The following is a 25328-nucleotide window of genomic DNA, read 5'->3' as shown; positions in this document are numbered from 1 at the left end:
GCTGGGGTAGGTGCTCTTCTGGGTGGCCTCAAGTTGTTAGCCCCTCTTAGGAACTGTTTGATGAGAGGGTGGGAGAAAAGAGGTGGCTCTGTGCTGAAATGAGCAGAGATGGCAGAGGCATGAATTTTAATGGAAGAGAAGGATAGACCCATGTGTAGTAAGTCAGCCAGGTAATCCAGGATGAGAGGTAATGAGGGCTGTGCAGTTCTGGCTCCCTTAGCCTAGATCCAGGTGCAAAACCTTTTCCACTTGTCAGCATAAGACTTTCTAGTGCTAGGGCATCTAGAATGTGTTTGCTTAGATTGGTAGCTTGTGCAGTGGTCAGGAAATAAGCCAGGCTGGAAGACTGAGGGTCTGCAATTGGGGATGCATGAATTCTCCATTCCTCTGGGTCAGGAGTGTTGGGATCTGAGGGAGATGACATGGTGGCAGTGGTGACAGGCTTCGCATCAGTGGGTACCAGTGCTGGTGTGGCCAGTCTGGGACAAATCAGGATTATCCTTGGTTTTTCCTCCCTTATTTTGAACAGTACCCTTGTAATGAGCAGTAGAGGGGGAAATGCATAGACTGAGAGGTAGACCCACTGGAAGGATAGAGCATCCACTTTCCAGGCCTTGCTGTGAGGTTCCCTGGTGCAGAATTTGCTGAGCTGATGGTTGGAGTGGAAAGCAAAGAGGTCGACCTTTGGGGTGCCCCATTTCTGGGTTACAAAAGTGAAGGTTCTTTGGACTAGCTGCCACTTGTGTGGGTCCGAAGATTTCTGCTTAAGTTGTCTGCCAGAGAGTTTAGAGAGCATGGCAGGAATTGTGTTAGCAGGTGTAGTTGCATGGCTGAGGCTGTGTGCCAAAGGGTCATGGTGAGCCTGCCCAGAGGGTACGAGTGAGTCCCTCCCTGCTTGTTGATATACCACATCACAGTGGTGTTGTCTGTTTTGATCAGTAGAGGCCCCGGGGACAGTAGGGGTCTGAAGGCTGTCACAGCTTGCTGAACAGCTAACATCTCTTTTTGGTTGATGTGCACATGTATTTGGTTTGGGCTCCACTGGCCCTGAATGCACCTGCCGTCCAGGTGTGCACCCCAGGCATAGTCTGATGCGTCTGTGCTGAGGGTCTGGGAGGCGTGTGGTTGTGAGATGAGTAGACCCTTGTTGTGGTTGCATGCTGCTGTCCACCAAAGGAAATCTTTCCTTAAGCAAGGTATCATTGGTATAAGAGTTTCCAGGTCTTGGAAGTGTTGACACCAAAGGCTTTTTAGGTACCACTGTAGTTTCCTCATATGCAGTCTGGCATATGGAATGAGTAGAATGCAAGAAGCCATGAACTCCAGAGCTTGCAGGATTTTCCTTGCAGATAACTGGGGGTCTGGTGGCTAGTTGAGAGAAGTAGGTTGTCAGGCAGGTTTGTTTTTCTGGTGTAAGGAATGCCATCTGGGATGTCGTGTCCAGGCTTGCTCCCAGGAATACATTTTTTTGCGTGGGTACTAGTTTGGATTTCTTTTCGTTGAGAGTATACCCCAGGGAGGTCAGTAGGTCCTTTACAAAGGTCAGGTACTTTAACGGCTTTTCCTGACTGTCTGCCTGAATCAGGCAGTTGTCTAAGTGTGGGTAAATTTTCAGGCAGTTGTCTAAGTATGGGTAAATTTGAATATTTCTTTGTCTTCAAAAAGCAATGGCAGAAGCCAGGCATTTTGTGAAAACTCTGGGAGCAGAGGATAAGCCAAAGGGGAGCGCAGAGAACTGAAAGTGCATTGATCCCACCCTGAAACTGAGATATTTCCTGCAAGATTCCCTGATTGGGATGAGTATATAGGCCTCTTTTAGGTCTAGGATGGCTAACCAAGCATCCTTGGAGAGCATAGGTAGAAGTTGCTAGAGGGTGAGCATTTTGAATTTTGGTATCACCAGGAAAGTGTTTAGAATGTATAGATCAAGGATGGGGCACCAGGTGCCCTCTTTTCTGGGTAGCAGAAAGAGTCTGGAGTAGAAACCTTGGCCTACCTGTTCTGCAGGAACATGCTCTATTGCCCTCATCGACAGCAGGGAAAGGACTTGCTTTTTGGCCTCTCCCCACTGGTTTGGGGGAAGATCTGGGAACTCTTTTGGGGTTGGTAGAATGTGGAAATAAAATCTGTATCCCTAGGACACTATGTTGAGGGCCCAGCATTCATTGGTAATGGTGGCCCAAGTGCTTGCGTGGAAGGAGAGTTTTCCTCCTAGGGGCAAGAGCAGGTGGGCAGAGGGAGTGGGTGGAAGTGTGAAGTCATTGTGAGTTCTTACCATGAGTGGGTGGCTTAGCACTCCCTGGTTTTGAAGAGGAGGAACTCCATTGCTTAGATCTCTGCATTCCCTGGGGCTGTTGTCTGAGGGGGCCTGCTTCCCCGGGGTCTGGGCTGAGCTCACCTGGAGGGGGCAGGAAAGGACCAGCGCTTGGAGGGACAATGCCTACTGAACCTCGGTGGCTGGACCTGCAAGAAGTCTTAACTGTCTGCATAGATTTAGCGTTTTCTTCCATCTTTTTTTAAGCCCTCCTCTGCCTTGGTGCCAAATAAGTTGTCTTTGTGCAGTGGTGTGTCCAATAATGTGGATTTGACATGGTCTGGCAAGGTCTGCTCCTTTAGCTAAGCATGCCTTCTAAGGACAGAACCAGTGACTGCTGCCCTGCAAGATGCTTCTAGGGTGTCAAAACCACATTGTAAGGTGTGCTTAGTTACTTGACTTGCAGAATGCATTAACTCTTGTAATTATTTATTTTCTGCACAAGCAGGAAAGGAAGATATTTTTCTTTGATGAGTTCCATGGTATGTTGCTGATATTTCAGCATATGGAACTGACAATTTAGTGCTCTAATAAGAGTAGCAGAAGTGTAGACTTTTTTACCCAATCTGTCTAATGCTCGGGAATCCCTATCTGAGGGGGTGGGATTCTTAGCAGAAGTTGCTTTCATTCCTTTAGGTTCTTGAGAGATAACCTTGGGGTCAGCAGTAGGATTTTTGAATAGAAATTTGTTAAGAGTCAGGGACTCTACAGTACCTGTCTGGTTTCCTGGGAGCAGGAGGGAGGGTGTCAGGAGTCAAACTGGATTCCATAAAAACATCATCCACAACATCCAGGACAGGAGGAATGGCCGGAGGTATGTGCTGTGGAAGATCTAGGAATTTCCCAAGTCTCTTTTTTGACTGAGGGTAGTCCTGACATTCCCACTGGAAATGTTCCCTTAAGGTATGTATGGTTTACCCAAAGGAAAAGTCCTTGGGTGGAGAGGCTGAAGGGATGGATTCCTTTGCAACAGAATCCTCATAAGATGAGAGGGGTTGCATATCTTCATAATCAGATGCATTAGAATCATTGGACTCCTGTTCAGATAAAACTACTGGGGACAAATCTCTTTCTTTTGGAAGGGGTAGCCTGGCTTCCCCTGATGAGCATTATAAGGTCTTCCACCATTTTAAGCATCTGAGACTGAGACAAGGAAGCAGGTGCCTGAGATTGAGACGTTGGTTTCTTGGGTGTGATTCGTACCCTGGGCCTTAGAAACTCGGTAGTTTTGGAAAGAACAGTAGACGAGAAAGAAGTCGTCAGTCTGTGTAGAGAATCGGTAGTGCAAAGTACTTCCTCAAAAGCCGGTGCCTGCTCAGTGCTCCGGACCCATCCAAGGTAGAGAAATCTGCAGGATCCTAAGTCGATGAAGAGTCTCGCGGCATACCAGACTCCAAAAGGGTCTCGGTAGCGGCCTGCGAATCCACAGAAGTGGGCATCAGGGGCTGCGAAAGCACCTCACTGAGAACCACAGAACTGATGACTAGCTTAACGGAAGCACTGTCAGCAGTTTTGGACCTGTGCGGTCTGTCTTTATCTTTACGATTTTTTGGAAGATAAGCTATCGGATGGCTTACCGAAGCCATATTGGAATTTGAGGACTGAGAGCGAAAATATCTAGCTACAATAATTGTCCCATGACGTATAGTTCTGGCACTGAACAGAGCACAAAAGCGACAGCGGGGGATGTCGTGGTCTGAGCCTAAGCAAGTGATGCAGTAGGAATGAAAATCTCAGTGTGGTATTTGCTTTCCACAGGCGAGACAACTTTACTTTTTCTGACATTGGTTAGAGCAAGAAAAAAGATCCCCAATGGGGTACTTAGCTTTAGAAGACTTCAACTTCAATTTCGGAAATAAAAAACTCAGGTAGCGGCCAATTGCTTCTGCTTCGGGCTCCTCGGCAAGAAAGACTGATGTAATGGTGTCTGCTGCCTCAATTTATAACACTGACGACCTGACTTCAGTCCTGGAGCGATGGCAACCGACACAGAAACTCTAGGGTCTATATCATATGAGTGAATCTCACAAACTGCGAACGCTCATAATATCGAATGTACCTGACCTCGAAATGCTTTTTCTGAGATCACGGTACAGTGAAGAATTAAGAAGTTATGTACTCACCATAACGTTCCATCTGAGTAGGTATCTTCATTTGTCTGCAACCTTTGGGATACGGATCCGATCTCGGATCCGAGCCGGCAACTTCTACCACAGCATAGATCCGAGCTCCTAGCTCCTCCCTTTACCCATAATCCCCTGCCAACCCTGACTGACCTCAGATCAAGTTTGCCCGATATAACCATTGTTACTGTGCCCGGAAGGCTTATCTAAGACAGATCCTATAGGTCAGGGGGAAGGAGGGGGGGATGGTTGCAGACAAATGAAGATACCTACTCAGATGGAACGTTATGGTGAGTACATAACTTCTTAATCTGAAGTAGGAACTTCATTTGTCAGCAACCTTTGGGACAGAGTCCCCAGCTACCTGAATCCTGGGTGGCCTTTATGGAAGAATATTCCTGAGCACTGCAGAGCCCAAGGACGCCCTACCTCTGGAGACAACATCCAGTTTGTAATGGCTGATAAAGGTATGAGATGAGGCCCAAGTGGCTGCGGAAAAAATATCATCTAAGGGAACCCTAGATTTAAAAGCCGCCGAAGTAGCGACGGCCCTAGTAGAATGAGCTCGGACTCCCTGAGGTGCAGGCCTTCCCGAACTCTGATACACCAAGAGGATACAACTAGCTATCCACCGTGACAGTGTAACTTTAGAAATTTACTTGCCTAAACTTGTTTTGGCAAAGGAGACAAACAACTGGTCAGATTGCCTATGACCAGCAGTTCGATGAATATAAAAGCGTAATTGTCTGTGCACATCCAAGGAATGCAGTTTGTACTCTCCTTTGTTCTGGTAATTGCGAAAGAACACGGGAGGATTAATAGATTGATTAATATTAGCTTCCGAAGATACCTTAGGCAGAAAGGACGGATTGATCCTGAGGTAAACTCTATCCTGATGGAAGGCTGAGTACGGCGGTTTAACACAGAGCCTGAAGCTCAGAGACCCTTTTAGCTGAAGTAATGGCCACCAAGAAGGCAGTCTTCCAAGAGAGGTATTTAAGATCAACCGTAGCCGCCGGCTCGAAAGGGGGGCTTGTCAAGGCCTGAAGAACCAAAGATAAATCCCATGAGGGTACTACCTCCCTGACCGGGGGTCTGAGAAGGAAGGTACCCTTGAGGAAAGCTTTACAAAGCTTGGAAGTAATTAGAGGGCCCGATTCATGCCCTACATGATAATGCGAAATCGCTGCTAGTTGTACCTTGACTGTAGAGCAGCTAGTCCCCTGATGAAAAAGGGTAGTTAGAAAATCCAAAACCGACGTAAGAGGTGCCGTGAAAGGATCTAAGTGATGGTGCTCCGCCCAAATGGAGAAACGTTTCCACTTACTTGGATAGACCCCTCTGGTGGAAGGTTTATGTGGTGCTACTAGGATGGCTTTGACTGGTGAGGAGATTCCGGGAGTCCTTATCAGGAGTGGAACTGGAGCAACCAAGCAGTCAGCTTGAGGTTGACCAGGTTGGGGGTCAGAAGACCCAAAGGGTGAGTAATGAGATCCGGAAGGGGATCCAAAATCCAGGGTGGATGAATCAGATGAGACCACAGGTATGGGAACCACGTCTGACGAGGCCAGAATGGGGCAAGGAGGATCATTTTGCTCCCCAGCCGACTGGCTTTCTGTAAGAGTTTTAGCATCATCGGCAATGGAGGGTAAGCGTAAAGGAGACCAGGAGGCCAAGCATGTACTAGAGAGTCTCTCGGGGACTCCCCCTGAGGGGGGATTAGAGCAAAGTAACTGTTGCATTTGGTATTTGAAGGAGAGGCAAAAAGATCGCAACAGGGTTGCCCCCATTGGGCAAATATTTGTTTTGCTACTAGAGGATTGAGAGACCATTCGTACGGGGTCAGAATCGAACGACTGAGCCTGTCTGCTAGGATGTTGGACCGTCCCGGAATGTGCATTGCAATGAGAAAGCGGTTGGTGGATATCGCCCATTCCCACACTCTCATGGCCTCGCGACAAAGAGGATAAGACCTGGTTCCCCCCTGTTTGTTGATGTACCAGACAACAGACATGTTGTCCGTTTGTACTGCAATCGTCCCAATCGGAAGAAGGTTGTGAAGTGCCTGCAACGTCAAAAGCACCGCCCTCATCTCTAGGACATTAATATGCAAGGAGGTCTCTGTGTCGTTCCACGTGCTTTGGGCCGTTCTGCTGAATAGTGCCCCCCACCCCAGGCGAGAGGCGTCCGTAGTCACTGTGGCAACGGGGGAAGGCATCAAGAATGGTCATCCCATGTGGAGACTCGGGGACTGGAGCCACCACATGAGCGACCCTCTGCAAGCCCTGCTTAGGGGAACAGAATGGGACAGGGGGTTGCGAGACAGGGACCATTGTACCTGGAGGGTCCACTGCATGACCCTCATATTTAGATGGGCTAGGGGCAGCAGAGGAATAGCTGCCGCCATGGACCCTAGAGCCCTCAGGATCAATTCCGCTGGTGGAGCAGGAAGTCGGAGAATGGCCTGGACATGCAACCGCAGGTTCTGAAGCAGATCGGGAGCCAGGAAAGCAAGCATTATCCTGGAGTCCAATCTCGCCCCTTTGAAATCTATTACCTGTGTAGGGACCACAGAGGATTTGGCCATGTTGATAGTCAACCCTAGACGTGGAGCAAGGTTGAGGAAATAATCCTTGCCTGAACAGAGCAGATGCCTTGTTGGGGCGGTGAGGAGCCAGTCGTCGAGGTACAGAAAGACCTGAATTCCCTGAAGCCTCAGGTGGGCCGCTATAACTGCCAAGACTTTGGTGAACACCCTGGGGGCTGAGGTGAGACCGAAGGGAAGGGTCTTGAACTGAAAGTGACTGGTTCCCAGCCTAAAGCGGAGGAACCTCCTGGAGCGTCTGTCCACCAGAATGTGGTAGTATGCATCCTTGAGGTCTATCGAGCACATCCAGTCGTTCTCACGTAATAGGGGGAGAATAGATTGTAGAGTGACCATTCGGAACTTTTCTTTGGGTACTGTCAGGTTCAGGAGAGAAAGATCGAGAATGGATCTCAAGTCCCCCGTCTTTTTTGGCACCAGAAAAAACCTGGAGTAAAACCCCGATCGAAACTGATCTGGGGGGACAGGTTGGATGGCTCTTTTTTGCAAAAGCTGCTGAATTTCTGTAGCAGCCGCCTCCCTTTGATTGGGTGGTACGTCAGGGAGGCTTCTGGTTTTGGGGGTTACAATAAAGGGAATTAGGTAGCCTCTGGATATGATACGAAGCACCAAGCGATCTGTTGTTATAGACTCCCACATTGCTAGGTGCTTTGAAAGACGCCCCCCGACTGCCTCCAGAGTGGAGCAGCCGGGCAACCCCTCAGGGGTTCTGCGTGGGCCTCTCAGAGAAAGGTTCTCTGGACCCAAAATTTCTGGGACCCCCTCTGCCTCTTGGGCGGCGTCCTCCCTGTCCTCCTCTGCCACGAGAGGACTGGTTGTCCGGAGCAGACTGGGACTGATGCGATTTTCGGAACCACATCTTCTTCTGACCCTTTTGGTTCTTGGAAAAGGACCTCTGGGGAGCAGAGAAGCGGACTCCGACGGCAGACAATGTCTTCCCATCTTTCTCGATCTGGACTAAAGTGTCGCGAACAGTTTTGCCAAACAGTGCAGAACCATCAAAGGGGGCATTCACGAATGACGCCTTAAAGGGTTCCGAGAAGTCAAAATGTCGGAGCCAGGCTTGGCGCCTAATTACCAGGCCGGCTCCGCCAGCTCTAGCGGCTCCTTCAGTGGTGTGAGACAAGAGCCGCATAGAGGTGTTGGAAACTGAACGTAGAGTAGACATTCATGAGGAGTACAGCTGCTTGTCCCCTTCCGACATGGACTCTGGGGGGGATGCAGCGTATTCTTTTATTAGATCTCGCTGCATCCGGATGACGTGTGCCATATAGCTCAGTGCCCTCATGGAGAAGGTTGCTGAACTAAAGACCCGCTTCCCAAGGCGGTCCATCTCTCGAGACTCCTTACTCGGCAGGTGGACCGCAGAGCTCTCCTGAGCCAACTCTCTCTTGGTGGCCGCCGCCACCAACATGGCATCCACGGGGGGACCTCTGCTCCAGTGGGTTCTTTCAACAGGGGGACTCAGGATTCTATCCGGGCACTTGGGGACTGGCTCTACAGTGTCCGGCTCCTTCCAAGCCCTGGTGGAAATAAGGTCCACCAGGGGGTCAGGGGGAGGGGACACCCAAGAGGTAGATGGCCCTGCTTGGAACGCCTCTAGGAATACGGACTCATCGGAGGAAGCCTTGGGGGCAGACCACCCTCCCCTAATCCTGAGCATTTCCATGATGTCTCCAAAGGAGACATCCTCGGGGGGGTGACCTTGAGGAGCCTTCCCCTTCATCTAAGTCCATATCTTCCGTAAGGGACTCGGGGGAGTCCATGTTCCTCCTCTTACACATGGCTTTGTGAGGGACCTCCTCGGGGGGGCTGTCCGAGGAAGACTCACCAGCAATATCACGTTCCAAAGGAACACCGAGACGCTGAAGCAGGCTGCCCCGAAGGCCGGGTGATGGGAGCCCGGACCAGCTGAGAGGGAGTGCAGGGGGGAGCCGAAGCCAGGTCCGGATGCACTCAACAGTGCCCTCTCCACCACCACAAAAGCCGAGGGGGAGCCACTCTCGATAGGCTCCGAGAGTTGACTCCCACTCAGATCCGAAGCGGGGACGAGATCCGGGGCCGAGACCCTCAGATCCGAAGGACCCATGTGCTCCGACCGGGACGGAGCCGAAGTCACACAAAGTCCCTCAGATCCGAAGCTCAACCCACGGCTCCGAGAGGTCGGATCCGACAAGCTCGAGGGACCAGTCAGAGCCGAAGTAACCAGTACTATCGGCTCCGACCCACCCCTGGATCCGACGCGGCTCGGCTCCAAATGCTCCGAACCCAGGAAGCGAGACGGAGAAGGAGCGATTGGGGCAAAAAATGGGGTCGAGCTCCACCCCGGAGGGGGGGAGGCAAGAGCACTACCATCTGCAGCTGGGCCTGGATGAACCTCATCATCAGGTCCATGTCTGCATCTGACATACTGAAGGTGGACCTCGACGAGGCCACCGAGGCAGACCTAGAGTTTCGCCTCGATGACCTCGACGGGGACCGGGTCCCGGTGAAAAACAAGGGGAAGTTCGAGTGTATTCACTGTTGCAGTCATCACACTTGGGTTATCTGCCTGCAGGTAGCCCTCTGTTGGCCCGAATACCAGAGACTTAGTATTTCTACGTTGGATGTTGACACTCCAGAACTGACGACAGGTCGTCAGGGGTAAGAGAGAGAGAGAGAGAGAGAGAGAGAGAGAAACCAGGGGGCTGGAGGAAGGGAAACCAGGACTGCAACAGTGAATACACTCGAGCATCTACATTTATGGTAAGTGTACACAACTGTACTGTTCTTCGTATTTCACTGTTGCAGTCATCACACTTGGGTAGATTCTCAAAGCTGAAGAAGGGTGGAGGCAGTCAAGAAGCGTTAGGGCTAGCTAGAATGCCCTGCAGAACTGCTGTTGCAAAACCTGTTCTGGTTTTGGAAAAGATAGGCAGATGGTAGTGCTTGGTGAAGGTTTGTACAGAAGTCCAGGTAGCAGCTTCCAGGATGTCCCTGGTACGGACTCCCCTGAGAAATGCTGTAGAGGTAGATGTTGCCCTAGTGGAATGAGTTTTGACCCCCTGAGCGGCTGGCTTCCCATGGTGCTTTGTAGCAGAAATGGATGCAATGTGCTATCCATTTAGAGATTGTTTGCTTTGAAATGGCTTTGCCCTCTGCCCCTGCTGCAAAGCCGACTAGTAACTGGTCTGATTTTCTGAAGGGCTTAGTCCTATCAAGGTAGAATCTGAGCTGTCTGTGCACGTCCAAGGAGTGCAGGATCCGTTCCTCTTTATTTTGAGGATTAGGGAAGAAGGTTGGCAAATGTATGGATTGGTCGAGAGCCACACTGGACAACACTAGGCATAAAGGAAAGGTTTGTCCTGAGGGAGACCCTGTCAGCATGGAAAATAATGAAGGGTTCCACAGCCATAAGTGTTTGCAGCTCAAACACTCTTCTAGCTGAAGTGATGGCCAGAAGCAATGCTGTTTTCCAAGAGAGGAATTTTAAGTCTGCTGATGCTGCATGCTCAAAGGGGGAAGTGTAAGCTTTTCCAGTATAACGTTAAGGTCCCAAGCAGGGGTGGGTGCTCTCCTTGGTGGCCTTAAGTTGTTTGCCCCTCTCAGGAACTGTTTGATAAGAGGGTGTGAGAAGAGAGGTGGCTCAGTGTTGTAATGAGCAGAAATGGCTGAGGTATGTATCTTAATGGAAGAGAAGGAAAGGCCTTTGTGGAGTGATGTGCTAAGTAATCCAGGATTAGAGGCAGGGAGGGCAGAGTTGTGTCCTCTCCTTTAGACAGACTCCAGGAGTAGTACCTTTTCCACATAGTATTTTCTTGTACTGGGTCTTCTGGCTTCCTGAATGACATTCAGCACCTGCTTGCTTAGGATTGCTGGGGCAGGATTCAAGGGATAAGCCAGGCTGCAAGATTTAAGGTTTGCAGTTGTGGATGCAAAATCTGTCCCTCCTGCTGAAAGAGCAGGGTAGGGTTCTGGTGTAGGTACCAGGATGGCACCAATGTCAGGCTGCACAGGAATGGGTACCAGTGCTGGCGTGGCCAGTCTGGGGCAATCAGAATTGTCCTTGGTCTGTCCTGTCTTATTTTGAGTAATACTCTTGAGAGACGGGGCAGATGTGGGAATGCATAAATTGAGAGATTTACCCACTGAAAACATAGGGCATCCACTTTCCAGGCCTTGCTGTGAGGGTTCCTGGTGCAGAATTTGCTGAGCTGGTGGTTGCAGGGGGAGGCAAAGAGGTCCACCTCTGAGGTCCCCATTTCTGAATCAGAAGGTTGAAGGTGCTGGGCTCTAATTGCCACTCGTGTGGGTCTAGGAGATTTCTGCTTAAGTTGTCTGCTAGTGAGTTTTGGTTACCTGGCAGGAATTGCGCTTGCAGATGGACTTGCATGTCCAAGGCCGTGTTCCACAGGGCCATGGCTAACCTGCAGAGTGAGTAAGAATGGGTTCCCCTCTGCTTCTTGATGTACCACATAACTGTGGTGTTGTCTGTTTTTATTAGTAGTTGTCCTGGATACAGTAGGGATCTGAAAGCTGTCAGGGCGCTCTGCACAGCTAGCATCTCTTTTTGGTTGATGTGCAGATGAAGCTGGCTTGGCCTCTAGTGCCCCTGAATGCATTTGCCATCCATGTGTGCTCCCCAGACATAGTCTGATGCATCTGTGGTTAGGGTCTGGGCGGGGTGGGGTTGAGTAAAGGGCAGTCCCTTGTTTTGGTTGCATGCTGCTGCCCACCAAAGAAACTCTGTCCTTAGACAGGGTACGATAGGAATGACTGTTTCCAGGTCCTGAGAATTTTGGCACCAAAGACTTTTTAAGTACCACTGAAGTTTCCTCATATGCAGTCTGGCATATGGAATTAGCAGTATGCATGAGGCCATGAACCCTAGGGTCCGTAGTATTTTCCTTGCGGATAGCTGGGTTCTGGTGGCCATTTGTCTGAAATAGGCTGTCAGACAGACTTGTTTTTCTGAAGCGAGGAATGCCATCTGGGATGCTGTGTTCAAGCTTGCTCCCAGGAATACAATATTTTGACTGGGCACCAGTTTTGATTTCTTTTCGCTGATGGTGTACCCCAGGGATATGAAAAGGTTTTTTACAGATGTCAGGTGCTGCAACAGCAATTCCTGACTGTCCACCTGAATCAGGCAGTCATCAAAGTACGGGTAAATTTGGATATTTCTCTGCCTGCAGTAAGCAATGGCTGGAGCCAGGCATTTTGTGAATACTCTGGGCGCAGTGGATAAGCCAAAGGGAAGTGGAGAGAACTGATAATGCATAGATCTGGCCCTGAAAAGTCGCTACTTCCTGCATGACTCCCTTATAGGGATATGCAGAAGTCTATTGTGACTAACCAGGCATCCTTGGCTAGCATAGGTAGAAGCTGTTGCAGAGTAAGCATTTTGAATTTTGGAGCCCTCTTTTCTGGGTACCAGGAAAAGTCTGGAATAGAATCCTTGACCTATCTGTTCTGCTGGAACTGGCTGAATAGCCCTGATAGACAGCAGGGATAGGACTTGGTTTTGTGCCTCTGCCCACTGGTTTGGAGGATGGTTTGGGAACCCTTTTGGGATTGGCAGAGAATGGAAGTTGAATTTGTACCCCTGGGATACAACGTTGAGGACCCACTGGTCTTCTGTGATGGGTATCCAGTTTTTTGCATGAAGGGCAAGTTTTCCTCCTAGGGGCCCAAGCAATTGGGCAGAGGTGAGTGGAACAGAGAAGTCATTGTGAGTTCTTTCTGTAGGGAGGTGGCTAACCACTCCTTGTTTTGGGGGTGGGGGTAATCCATTGCTTAGATCTCTGCATACCCTGAGACTGTAGTCTGGGTAGTCTGTTTCCCCTGGGTCTAGTTTGAGAAGGCCTGGAGGGGGCTGGAAAGGACCAGTGTTTTGACAGGCAATGCCTACTGAATCTAGGAGGTTGTACTTGTAAGAATTCTTTAATTGTCTGCATAGATTTAGCTTTTTCTTCCATCTTTTTAAGAACCTCTTCTGCTTTGGTGCCAAACAAATTGTCCTTGTTCAAAGGAGCATCTAGTAACTTTGATTTGACATGGTCTGGCATGGTCTGCTCCTTAACCAAGCATGCCTTCTCAGTACAGAACCAATGACTGCTGCCCTGCAAGAAGCTTCTAGGGCATCAAAGCCACACTGCAATGTATGCTTGCTGACTTGGCTTGCAGAGTGCATAAGCTCCTGCAATTCTTTATTTTCTGCGCAGTCTGTAAAGGTTGCTACTTTTTGCTTAATAAGTTCCATTATATATTGCTGGTACTTCAGCATGTGAAACTGACAATTCGATGCCCTAATGGCAAGAGTTGCAGAGGTATATACTTTCTTACTCCATCTTTCCAAAGCTCTGGAATCCCTGTCCGAAGGGATGGGATTTTTGGCTGTAGTTGCCTTGATACATTTAGGCCCCTGGGAAATGATCTCTGGGTCAGCAGTAGGATTCTTGAAAAGACATTTGTGAGAGTCAGGTACTTTGTAGTACCTGTCTGGTTTCCTAGGGGCAGGGGGGCAAAGTATCAGGATAAGACTGGATTCCATAAAAACACCATCAACAACTTCCAGGCCTGGGGTATTGCTAAAGGCCTATGCTGTGGCAAATCTAGAAATTCTCAGAGTCTCTTTTTGGACTGAGGATAGTTTTGGCATTCCCATTTGAAATGCTCTCTTAAGGTATATAAGGTTTCACCAAAAGAAAATCCTCTGGAGGAGAGGCAGAGGGAATGGATTCCTCTGCATCTGAATCCTCATAAGCAGACAAGGGCATGTCTTCCTAATCAGATACCTCAGAGTCATCTGACTTTTGGTCTGTTGAAGCTGCTGGGGACTGGTCTCTTTCTCTTAGCAGGGGAAGGCTGACTTCCTCTAATCAGCAAAAGAAGGTCTTCTGCCATTCTAAGCATTTGACGTTGTGGCAAGGGAGCAAGTGCATGCGCTTTGGTCGTCAGTTTTCTAGGCTTAGCGTGTACTCTTGGCCTTAGAAACTCGGTAGTTTTAGACAGCAATGAAGTCTTTTGTTTAAGTCGAACATCGGTAGTGTGAAGAACTGCCTCAGAAGCTGGTGCCTGCTCAGCGGCTCCAGACCCATTCAAGGTAGAGACATCCGTAGGTTCCATAGTCGAAGAAGAGTCTCACGGCATACCGGACTCCGAACTGGGTCTTGGTAGAGGCCTGCGAATCTACTGATGTGGGCATCAGAGGCTGCAAAAGCGCCTCACTAAGTACTGGCAAACTGGCGACTAGCTTAACGGAAGCGTTGTTGGCAGCTTTGGACCGGAGTGGTCTGTCTTTCTCTTTATCCTTACATTTTTTTTCGGAATATGGGTAGTCGGGTGGCTTACCAAAGCGATTTCAGAATACGGAGATCGAGAGCGAAAGAATTTAGCGACAATGAGAGCCTGACGATGCATGGTTCGGGCATTGAACAAGGCACAAAACCGACAGCGAGGTACTTTGTGGTCTGGCCCTAAACAGGTGATGCAGTAAGAATGAAACTCTTGGTGTGGTATTTGCTTTCCACAGGCAAGGCAATTGTTAACTTTTTCTGACATCGTTTAGAGCAAGAAAAAAGGATCCCCAACGGGGTACTTAGTTTTAGAAGACTGCAGGATGATTAAATTTGTAAACGAAAACTCAGGTAGCAGCCGACCGGCACTTGTGAACCAATTCTGCTTCGGGCTCCTCGGCAAGAAAGACTGATGTAATGGCGTCGGCTGCCTGGTTTTATACCCCTGACGACGTAACGTCAGTGCTGAAGCGACAGCATCCGACACAGAAAATACTAGGTCTCTGGTATTCGTGCAGACTGAGGGCTACCTGTAGGCAGATAACCCAAGTGTGATGAATGCAACAGTGAAACACTAAGAACATCAGTGACCATTCTCTGCCACCAGAGTGCGGCAGTCTGGCAAGACTTCAGGGAGATTGTTACTGCCCTCACAACTGATGGTTATGAAATCCCTGACTATGATGGGAATTTCTGCCACCTGGCTGGCATCCAGTATGGAATCCACCTCTGCATCATTCTGTTCCTGCTGGCCTTGCTCAAACCACTTCTGATGTGAGCTCTTTTGTGTGCCGTGGAAGGGGTGATGGGGAGCTGTTAACCTTATGGTAACACCTGTTAATCTTTTCCCTTCCTTTTCATTGTCCTCCAGTTTTGCATTATCCTGCAGCACAAAAATGTCAGACCCACTAAACAGGACATTAAGAAAGTATGCCCTGACATTATCCCAAAAGTCATGGTGAGTTGTGACTGCAAATGGTTATTCCAGTACTTGCCACACTTTCTGCAGTACAGCCACCATATTATGGGTGACAGTTTACTAAGGAAAGGAACAGCAGATGTTTGAGCGATGAACTTTATAACCAACTCAAGAGTCAGACATCTTCTCCAATATGCTAGACGTCTCATCTAGGACGGTACATCAGAAACTTAATGTGTGCCTGGAATACTGTGTACCTTGAGTGAGGATACACAGATCTGCTTCCCAAATTGATCTATCTACCTTGGTTCTTTCTGTAAGTGATACATAAAGTACAGTTTTGTACCTACCATAAATGTAGATGTTCGAGGATCTACATTGCTGCAGTCATAACCTGTGGGTAGTCCGCTGTCCTCGGTCAGCCCGAATACCAAAGAGCTAGGCTGGCGTCGGTCATTGTCGTCCAGAGCTGACGTCAGTACGTAGTAGTACTTAAGCGCATGACCGACGCCATATCCTCAGTCTTTCTTGCCCCAGATGTCAGAAGGCCTAAAAAAGAAAGGCCAGAGCCAAAATAGTAAACGCCCAACAACCACCAGTGTGGAAATGAAGAGTATCCCAAAAAGAAACACAGCAACCACAAACTATAGAGGGGAAGGAGGGAGGGAAAATAGGACTGCAGCAATGTAGATCCTCGAACATCTACATTTATGGTAGGTACAAAACTGTACTATGTTCTTCGTCTCACATTGCTGCAGTCATAACCTGTGGGTAGAATCCCAAAGCAAAGGAAAAGGGAGGCTGGCAAACTAAATAGCATTAGGAGCTGCTAACATGCCCTGTAAAACAGCAGTGGCAAACCCAGCCCTGGACTTGGAATAAAGAGGGAGATGGTAATGCTTAGTAAAAGTGTGTACTGAACTCCAAGTAGCTGCCTCCAAAATATCCTTAGTAGCTACCCCCTCAAAAAGCAGTAGATGTGGCAGTAGCCCTAGTAGAATGAGGTCTGATCCCAGCAGGAACATTCTTCCCATGATGAGAATAACAAAAAGCAATACATTGACCAATCCACTTAGAAATAGTCTGCTTTGAAACAGCTTTCCCTTGTGAACCCAAAGCAAAGGAAACAAATAACTGTTGAGTCTGTCTGAACTCTTTAGTTCTGCTCAAATAATAACGTAGCTGCCTGTGGATATCCAAAGAATGCAAGACTTTTTCCCCCTTATTTTGGGGATCTGCATAAAAAGTAGGCAAATGAATAGACTGGTTCAAGGCCACATTAGAAATCACTTTAGGCATAAAAGTAGGGTTAGTGCGCAAAGAAACTCTATCCTTATGGAATATCAGAAAGGGTTCAACTGCCATGAGTGCCTGCAATTCAGATACCCTCCTAGCAGAAGTAATGGCCAACAAAAAAGCAGTCTTCCAAGACAAAAACTTCAACTCAGACGTAGCTGCAGGTTCAAAAGGAGGTAAAGTAAGCTTCTCCAACACAAAATTGAGATCCCAGGAAGGAGTAGGAGCTCTCACGGGAGTCTTATATTTTTTGCCCCTCTAAGAAATTGTTTGAACAAAGGGTGAGAAAATAAAGGAGGGTCACAATCATAGTGAGCAGAAATGGCTGCAGCATGAACCTTCACAGAAGAGAATGACAAACCCTTGTCCAGTAATTCAGTAAGATACTGTAGTGCAAAACTCAAATTAGGTACTGAAACATCAAAGCCCTTTGCTGTGCTCCAAAGAAAAAATCTCCTCCATTTATCAGCATAAACTTTTCGAGTACTAGGCCGCCTGGCTTCCAAAATGACATCTAAAACCTGTTGAGGAAGTTGAGACCCCAGCGGCTCTAATACAGAATACGCCAGGCTGTTAGATGCAGGGACTGCACCCTGACATTGAGAAAATGATTGTTTGACTGGGATAACAAATGAGGAATCTGTGGCAAAGGCCAAGGGGGCTCCTGAATTAAACTCCTCAGCAGAGGATACCAATGCTGATGTGGCCAATCTGGTGCTATTAGAATCATGCAAGGCTTGTCCCGCCTGACTTTCAAGAGTACCTTGGGAAGAAGAGGCAGAGGGGGGAAAGCATAGACGTGAAGGTTGTTCCAACTGAAAGATAGAGCATCCACTTTCCAAGCTTTTGGGTGGAACATCTTTGTGCAAAATTTTGGCAGTTGGAAATTCAGTGGAGAAGCGAACAGATCTATGTCTGGAGTTCCCCAAGCCACGGTCAACTGTTTGAATACCTGAGGGTCCAATTTCCACTCGTGGGGATCCACAATTTGTCTGCTCAATACATCTGCTAGGGAGTTCTGGGCTCCTGGCAGAAACCGTGCTTGAAGATTGATGTGCAAACTCAGAGCAGTCTCCCACAATATCATTGCTTGTCTGCAAAGAGGGTAGGAATGGGTTCCCCCCTGCTTGTTGATGTACCACATGACTGTTGTGTTGTTTGTTCGAATCAACACCTGTCCCGGCTGAAGTAGGTCCTTGAAGGCCATCAAGGCAAATTGGACTGCTAACATCTCCTTCATGTTGATATGCAAATGTAGTAGTTTGGGAGGCCACATGTCTTGTATCCATTTCCCATTGAAGTGTGCTCCCCAAGCCAAGTCCGAGGCATCCGTCGTTAGGATCTGGCTGGTCGGGTCACAGAGAATCCCCTGTTTAGGTGACATTCCTGAGCCCACCACAAGAATTCCTTCTGGATGCAAGGTATAATCCGAATGACAGTGTCCAAACCGTGGCAGTGTTGAGTCCATACACTTTTGAGATACCATTGTAGCTTCCTCATATGCAGTTTGGCATTGGGAAGTACTAGAATGCAAGATGCCATGAACCCCAAGGCTTGAAGGACTGTCCTTGCAGTCAGCCTGGACATTACTGATAACTGCTGGAAGTATAGATGAAGAGTTCTTTGTTTGTCCGGGGTCAGAAATGCCATCTGAGAAGCTGTATTCAGTCTCACACCCAGAAAGCACATGTCCTGAGAGGGCACCAGACTGGACTTTATTTCGTTCACAGAATACCCTAGGCACCTTAAAACTGCCATTACATACTGGAGATGTTGTAGTAACTTGTCTTTGTCTTGAGCAAGAATCAGGCAATCGTCCAGATAAGGATAAATTTGTATTCCTCTCTGTCTGAAGAAAGCAATTACAGGAGCCAGAACTTTTGTGAATACCCTGGGCGCAGTAGATAAACCAAAGGGCAATGCAGAGAACTGATAATGAGAAGTACCAGCCCGAAATCTCAGGAATCTCCTACAGCTGGGCCTTATAGGGATGTGAAGATAGGCCTCTTTGAGATCCAGGGTTACCATCCAGTGATCTTTGCCTAGCATAGGCAGAAGTTGTTGTAATGTTAACATCTTGAACTTTGGAATGTCTAGGTAGGTATTGAGAATGGACAAATCCAGAATTGGCCTCCAAGTGCTTCCTTTCTTTGGCACTAGGAATAGACAGGAATAAAATCCTAGGCCTATCTCTGACGGAGGGACCACCTGAATTGCCCCCATCTGCAAAAGCAAAGAAATTTGCTCCTGAGCCTCCAGCCTTTGCTGAGGAGGCACATCCGGCATGCCTTTGAAAGGAGGAAAAGTGTGAAAATAAAACTTGTAACCTTGATTTATTATATCCAACACCCATTTGTCCTGGGTGACCAAATGCCAGTTTTGTTTGAAAAGTCCCAACTTTCCTCCTAGAGGAGCTGCCAGTAAAGAAGGGTCTGGGCAGCTGAAGATACAGGTCATTGGGTCTGTTTACGAAAGGGCTGACCCCTGCCCTCACCAGAAGACTGTGCAGGAGAACTCCAAGTCCTAGGTCTGAAAGAACCCTGAGCGTGAGCCCTGCCTCTACCACGTCTAGACCTGCCCTTAGACTGATAATCCGAAGAAGGATAAGACCATTTTCTAGCAGGCCAATTCCTACTAAACTTAGGGGGCTGCACCTGCATAAAATCCTTGACCGTCTGCATAGACTTAGCCTTATCTTCCATCTTTTTCAAAACTGATTCCACAGGAGGACCAAAAAGTACTTCAGATTGAAGAGGAGCATCCAAAATCCGAGCCTTAACATGCTCTGACAAATTTTGATCCTTAAGCCAGGCATGTCTACGAATAACTGAACCTGTAGCAGCCACCCTGGATGAAGCCTGAAGAGCATCGAAACCACACTGCAAAGAATGTTTGCCAACTTGATCTGATGCATGAACCAATTCCTGGAGCTCCTTACACTCTATACCCTCAGATAAAGCATCCACCTTAGATTTCAATTGGCCTAACAAAAAGTTCTGATACTTCAGCATATGAAATTGGCAATTCAAAGCCCTCATAGCTAACGTAGAGGAGGTGTACACTTTTTTCCCCCACCTATCTAACGCTCTAGAATCTTTATCCAAAGGAACTGGATTCTTAGCCACAGAAGCCATAACACCCTTCGGACCTTGAATAATAGTTTCCGGACCAGCTCTAGGACTCTTGTACAAATACTTATGTGCTTCTGGAACTCTGTAATACCTGTCTGGCTTGACAGGGGCAGGAGGCAAAGAATCAGGATTAAGGGAAGCTTCAGAAAAAACATCCTGAACAACATCTAAGACAGGAGGAATAGCCAAGGGCCTATGTTGTGGCAGAAACAAAAATTCCCTAAGCCTTTTCCGAGAATCTGAAAAATCCTGACCTTCCCACTTGAAATGTTCCCTCATGGAATGTAAAGTCTCAGAAAAAGAAAAATCCTCTGGAGGAGAAGCAGAAGGACAGGAATCCTCTGCATCCGAATCTGAATAGGAAGGGAAATCCTGAATTTCTTCAGCTGAGGAATCAGAGTAGTCTGAAGAATGATCCATTCCCTCTAAATCTGCCTCCACCCTAGGCCTCTTCTCTGGGGGGGGGGCATAGAACCCCTGATCAAAGTAATCAAGTCCTCTTCCATTTTCAACATATGCTTTTTAGGAACAGGGGCTGGAGAGCTAGAACTATGACCAGGGCCAACAAGACAAGGTTTGGCCTTAGCATGGCCTTTAGCCACTGAAGTAGAAGGCCTAATAACCTTTTGTAAAGATGGAACTACAGATACCTGAGAAGCACCCTCAGCCGGGCCTGACTCCTGAGAGGCCAACTCCTGCAAAAGTAAAGGTTCCCCCTGGGATTCAGCCGAACCCTCGGCAGGATCCACAGTTTCAACCGGAGGCTCCATAGAACCGGCGTCCGCAACGGACGACTCATCCAGTTTAGACCTCAAAGATTTATCTTTACGCTTTTTAGCGGTAGCGGGCGTCGGAGGATCCGACGGTATGTTATAGTTACACCGTTTACCGAAAACAAGCCTGGCACAGTCTAATCTTCGTTTAATGGTGCGCTTATTAAATCTAGCACAAAGCGACACCCGACCACGTCGTGCTCAGGCCCCAAGCAAGGAATACAGAAAGAATGATAATCCCTATGAGGTATCTGTTTCCCACAAGAAATACAATTATTAACTTTTTCTGACATCCGGATAACTGAGGCAAGAAAAGACAAAAATTTCCCCAACGGGGTACTTAGCCCAACTTGGTCTTCGGTCTGAAACTCGATAAATGAAAATTTCAGAACGCCGAACGGCACTTGCAAACGCTGCTTCTGACCACGCGGCAAGAAAGACTGAGGATATGGCGTCGGTCATGCACTTAAGTACTACTACGTACTGACGTCAGCTCTGGGTGACAATGACCGACGCCAGCCTAGCTCTTTGGTATTCGGGCCGACCGAGGACAGCGGACTACCCACAGGTTATGACTGCAGCAATGTGAGACGAAGAACATCTGAGCTTTACAAAGCTGGAGTTTCTTCATTGCCACCACACCGACAATACAGCCCACTACAGCATTCTTTACCCAACAATCCCGGTTCTTGGGGCACCAGAAAATCCTGTCCAGCCTCCTCAGTATGAGAGACACCACAATGGGGGTCATTCCATTTTCAGTGAAGACCAATGCCACCATATTGGGCACTGCAGGGACAACCCCAGGACGCAGAGGGAAGAGACCTAAAGGCCTTCAGCAAAACCTTATCCTAAGACTGATGAGACAGACTTTGGTCAATCCCCTTTCTCCTAAATTAACTGAGAAAACTCCCTAAACTTGGTGGTCATAGTGGGATATCGTCCTCTCCAGCAGTGTTCATATCTGGGTCCAAAGACCTTAAGGGAGAGTTGATGTGTTTCCTCTTACACTGTCTCTTAGTATGCTACCACAGAACGGAATGGTCCAAGAAGGTTAACTTAAGAGATTGCAGCAAGTTTAAACTCCCAAGTTTTTTTCTGCTGAAGTTTTTCAGACTGCCTTCTCTGGAGCATAAACTGATCTCAGAGTAGGGCTGACAGTGAAATGAGTTCAGAGGAAGGAAGTCTATGTAAACGGAGTTGCAGTATCTTGGCTATGATGGACTCAAATGCTTGCAATGGCAGTGAAGGTTCAGTATGGGCTCAAAAACACCAATACTCGTCTGATACTGACCTCTGGCATGAAGCCTATAGCATTCATGTCGATGCTCTTGGGCCAAATGGCTTGAAGGCTGAAAACTCCAATATTGAGATTTATGACAACAGGATCAAAGCTGGAGCAAATGTTGAGATCTAGACCTTAAGCACTGGCATCACAAAGATAGTGGAAGCCATGTTGGAACCAGTCCAGCTGGTGAATCTGGGTATCCTGAGGCAATTTTACAACTGCCTCATGTACACGGACAACCCTCTCCTCCTACCACAAACACTAACATATGCGAGAGATGCAGTTATACAGCCAAACTGGAGGCTAAGCTGTCTCCACCCAAGACTGGAACAGACAGTCAAGAGAAGGTTAACACTTGCACCACACCTCCAGCCACACACAGACCTACTAAACCAGCACTGGCAAAAAATACACATAAATATACAAACATCATACTCGGAGGCTCTAAATAAAAACCTGCAAAAGCATCAGAGACCTACAAAGCTGACACCCAAAAAACCTGCACCTCCAGCCGCAAACCAGACAACACATAAAACACAAAATCAGTGTGCCACACAATCACAGCTCTTAAGGCGAAATAACATACCTAACACACTAGTAATAGGCGACTCTATAGTCAGGCACACTGACGTCCCACTCACTAGGCTGGTCAAGCAGAAGATTTCAGATAGCTGCCTGTCGGGAGCCAGAATCCACCACATAACACAAACACTCAGGTCACTCCAGAACAAGTACAAATATGATTCTGTCACTGTTCATGTTGGTGTGAATGACCTGAGACGTACCTCCCTAGACTACATGAAAAGAGACATGGAAAAGCTCTCTGACCATGTAGCCCAGGCTGGTATGACCCTGACCCTGAGTAGCATTCTGCCCTCACCAAGAATGATACCTCAGTATAAAGAAAAAATGATCAATTTCAACAATTGGCTAAGCTTCAGGTGTCATTCAAAGGGGATCCGGTGACTGTCAGCCTGGAACGACATGCTCAACAAGCCACGTTACATAACAAGGGACGGCTTGCACCTGTCACCCCTAGGCTTTCGAATACTGGCCAACGCTCTTGCTGCCCCCATAGTGCCTTTTTAGGCAAGGCTCAAAAGTCAAACCCACCTCCGTTATTAGAACAATTAACAAAAAACTAAAGGTTATGTTACTCAACACTAGAAGTTTAAATCTTAAAATGCATGCGCTGGAAGCACTCCTCAGTATGGAGAATGTCGACATCTGTGCAGTAACTGAAACCTGGTTCAAGGCTCCAGAGAGCACCCCAGCACTACTGGGCTACAACTCATACCACACGTTTCGGCCACAGAACATGGACAGAAACAGAAACGGAGGGGGTGTAGCCATATTCATCAAGGATACCTACACCTCCAGGTTAGTGGCGCAGCATGATACCTCTGAGATCATCTATGTACAACTAACATCGGGCAAATCTGAAATGCAAATTGTGGCCTGCTACAGACCACCCTCCATGACCCAGGACCACCACTTCACCTTTCTGGAGACACTGGAAAACATGAAGGTCATACTGCACACCGTGAATGGCGCACAGCAACGGTTATTGCACACCACAAAGGAGGGGCCACAACTGACCTTGGTAACTATCGCCCCATAAGCCTGACTAGCCTGGTCTGCAAGGCTATGGAGCACATCATCATGGAACTCATTAACAAAGACATTGGGAACCTCCAAACACTTAACCGACCCAGTTCGGCTTTGTTAAGGGCAGATGATGCCTACTAAACCTGGATGACTTCTTCGAGACGGTCACCAAGGCCATAAACGAGGGAAAGGTGGTTCACACAGCCTACCTTGACCTCGCCAAGGCTTTTGACACCATTCCCCCACTCGGGTATTACAGAAAAACTCACCAGCCTGAGCATAAACCCCTACGCCACGAGATGGGTTGCCAACTGGCGTACAGATAGAACTCGCACTGGAAGAATAGCGGGCTCCAGGTCAGACTCTAAACCAGTCACAAGTGGTGCCCCGCAAGGTTCGGTCCTGGGACCCCTACTGTTTGGCATATACTTCTCAGAAGTACAGGCAAACACAGGAGGACTATGGCTAACCAAGTTCGCCGATGACTGCAAACTGGGAGCCATAACTGACTCTCCGGCTGACATAGACATCCTCCAAAAGGGCCTTACTGAGACGGACACCTGGTGTCAAAGTCATGGCCTCAAGCTAAATGCCAAAAAAATGCATAGTCATCCCGTTTGGGAAAAACAAAACACCCACGAATTACCACAAAGGTGGCAGCCCCCTTAATACAGAAGCGGTAATAAGAGATCTGGGGACCCAGGTAGATAGTAATCTCTCCTTTGACAATCATATTGCCAAAGTAGTTAGGAAATCCTTCTATGTAGCCCATGTAATTACTAAAGGGTTCGTATCTAGAAATAAAGAGGTTATAGTGCCCCTCTACTCGTCACTCATCAGACCCATCATAGAGTACAATGCCCCATTTGGGATGTACCTCACAAGACACTTCCAACAGTTGGAAAGACCACAAAAGTAGCTCACCAAGAAGATTACTGGCCTCAAACATATGTCCTATGCAGCCAGACTGGAAAAATTCCGGCTGTACTCAGTGGCATATCGCTTATTCAGAGGTGATCTCTGCCTGACTTACAAAGCTATGTCCAACTCAGCACTGATGGACATGCTCCAACTAAAGAAATCCAAGTCACTGCAAGCCAAGCGTTATAGTGAGCTAAACCTCACCACAACAATAAATAGAACATGCTGGAGGGATAGATTCCTGTCACAGAGACTCCCCATGCTTTGGAACAAAATTCCAAACCTTGACAAGTGGACGGGTAATAGAAAATACACCCCTGGGAACACTTCAATGGCTCTGCTTTACACAGGATCAGTTAATTAATCAATGGGGCAGCAAAAGCCAACACACACTGGCTAGGCTTATAAATGCCCTCGGGCAGATAGCCTAGTACCTAACTATGAACCTATACAACGGAACAAACAAGCCTTGTTGTCATGACCATGCACAAAACTAGGTGTTCTAAATGTAACCACAGCCAGACTCAGACATGATGGGGAGCATGGCAGAGAAATGGGGAGGTTAACATTAATCCTAACTAATCCAAAATGAGAAGATGAGTTCAGACCCACCTCTATCTGTGACTGCAGATGGTCCCTTAAGAGAACAGTTAGTCAGTAGCCACAGAAATTAATCTATGAGGAAAAAATAACCATAAAGACCTGGCAGAAGGGGGCCTAGGAAGAGAACCTGACAAAGCCACCTCTAAGAAGGGAGACATTCTCTCTCTCCTGACTGAACCCAATCTGCAAAACTTTGGATGATCTCCTGCACAGGAAGCTTGGAGATCCATGTCTCAGCATATGACTTTCTATTCTCCTTTTGGTGCCCTTTAGTCTTGAAGGAATTCTTTGGGGATAAAGGGTCCCTGTCTTTTTCAAGGCTTATCCCTAGCCTTAGAATAGTTAAGCCTGGGCAAGGTGCAGGGCTCCTGGACATCATCTTCAGGCAATAATCCTTTCAAAAATGTTTGTTTCTTATGTTGATAAGAGGCCTCTTACAGAACTTGGGTCGTATATCACAGTTTTACTTA

At 47.9% G+C, this 25328-nt stretch overlaps 1 protein-coding gene across 3 annotated transcripts in view; it reads right to left on the bottom strand.

The window, feature by feature from the left end:
• The window catches only part of ZNF512B (zinc finger protein 512B), a 1438759-nt gene that overhangs the window by 1005830 nt on the left and 407601 nt on the right, over positions 1-25328 (bottom strand). The window lies entirely within an intron of this gene.

Source organism: Protopterus annectens, chromosome 12.part0 (assembly GCF_019279795.1).
Source record: "Protopterus annectens isolate FY-2018-M chromosome 12.part0, PAN1.0, whole genome shotgun sequence".
NCBI classification, from domain to species: Eukaryota; Metazoa; Chordata; order Ceratodontiformes; family Protopteridae; genus Protopterus; species Protopterus annectens.
Note: the sequence above shows the minus strand (reverse complement) of the source record. Positions and strands in the feature narration are given on the sequence as shown.